Raw genomic sequence first — 1,653 nt, forward strand, 5'->3', positions numbered from 1 at the left:
AACCTCCATCTCCCTGGTTCAAGCAGTTCCCCTGCCTCAGCCTCCCAAGTAGCTAGGATTACAGGTGCTCCCCACCACACCTGGCTAATTTTGTTGTATTTTTAGTAGAGACAAGGTTTCACCATGTTGGCCAGACTGGTCTCAAACTCCTGACTTCATGCAATCCACCCACCTCAGCCTCCCAAAGTGCTGGGATTACAGGCATGAGCCACCATGCCCAGCCCCAGAAAGATCTTAAGCAACATGATGGATTCAGAAGCTCATGAAAAGAGGCCACCAATACTAACATCTTCAAAACAAGATATATCACCTCATATTATAAATGTTGTTGAAATGAAGCATGACTTGTGTGGCTGCTGTGCAGCCTTCAACACGTAGTAATCACATTTCCCATTCAGAAGGTCCTCTTTCAACAACAGCTGTATGCCATCAAAACCCGGGATGCAATACTTCAGTTGAGAAGGGATGGATTTCGAAACTTGTATCCTGGAATCCTTCCCTCATTGATGTAAAAGATAACTAGACTTGCACTTATGTTGATCTGTAGGAGGATTTATCCTGCCTTCTCCACAAGTGTGTCAGTGCTCTAGAGTTTGCAACCTGTGTCGTGGCAGCAGTGCTTGCAGGGACAACAGAAGCAATTTTCACTCCACTGGAAGGAGTTCAGACATTGCTTCAAGGCCACAGGCATCATGACACATTTACCAGCACTTATAAGGCTTTCAAGGCACTGAAATTCCATGGAATTGGGGAGCGTTGTTGAGGCTTGCTGCCCATTCTTTTCCGGAATGGACTCAGCAATGTCTTTTTTTCTTTTTTTTTGGCCTGGAGGTGCCTTTAAGGAGCATCTGTCTACCGCAACGACTCCCAGTGCTCATTTGGTCAATGATTTTCTCTGTGGAAGTCTATTGGGTGCCATGTTGGGATTCTTGTTTTTTCTAGTTAATGTTGTAAAAACTAGCACACAGTCTCAGACTGGTGGGGAATTTCAGTCTTTCCTCAAGGTTTTCCAAAACATCTGTCCGGAATGGGACAGAAAACTGATAAATCTTTTCAGAGGTGCTCATCTGAATTACCAGCGGTCCCTTACCTCTTGGGGCATAATCAGTGCAACTTAGGAGTTCTTGTTAGAGGTTATATGAAGAAAACCATCAGTTAAGTGCCATTTATTAACTGAATAGACCTTCTAAGAAGAATGCGGTTTGGCCTCTTTCGTAATTGGTCACAATAAGTTGGTGTCATGACTCCAGGCCACAGTAAGTTATGGGCAAGGCTGTTTTCCTTAAGCATCAACAAAACAGAGTAAAAGGTTCCAACAGAAAAAATGAATGAACAAATAAATGGAATTATACGGTGTTTTGTCTTTATCTTCTTTTCTTTCACTTTACATAATGCTATTGAGATTCATCCATTCTGAGAGTCAGTAGGCCATTCTTTTTGATAGCTGAGAAGCTTCCCATTGTATAAGTATACCTCTACTTATTTACTGATTTAGATGACCCACAGTTTTTGGCTCTTATGCATAAACCTGTTATGAACATCAAGTGCAAATCTTTGTGTGGAGCTGGATTTCTCAATTGCATTGTGAGTATATATGAACTCTTTAAGAAGCTGCAAAAGTACTTTCCAAAGTGATATTCCCATCAACAATAT

The 1,653-nt window shown here is 41.9% G+C and overlaps 1 pseudogene; it reads left to right on the forward strand.

Moving 5' to 3' along the window:
- The first annotated feature begins 213 nt into the window (after nucleotides 1–213).
- On the forward strand, nucleotides 214–1,142 carry LOC105549712 (annotated as a pseudogene).
- Nucleotides 1,143–1,653: the final 511 nt, after the last annotated feature.

The sequence above is a fragment of the Mandrillus leucophaeus genome, unplaced genomic scaffold, assembly GCF_000951045.1.
Source record: "Mandrillus leucophaeus isolate KB7577 unplaced genomic scaffold, Mleu.le_1.0 Scaffold453, whole genome shotgun sequence".
Taxonomy (NCBI): Eukaryota; Metazoa; Chordata; class Mammalia; order Primates; family Cercopithecidae; genus Mandrillus; species Mandrillus leucophaeus.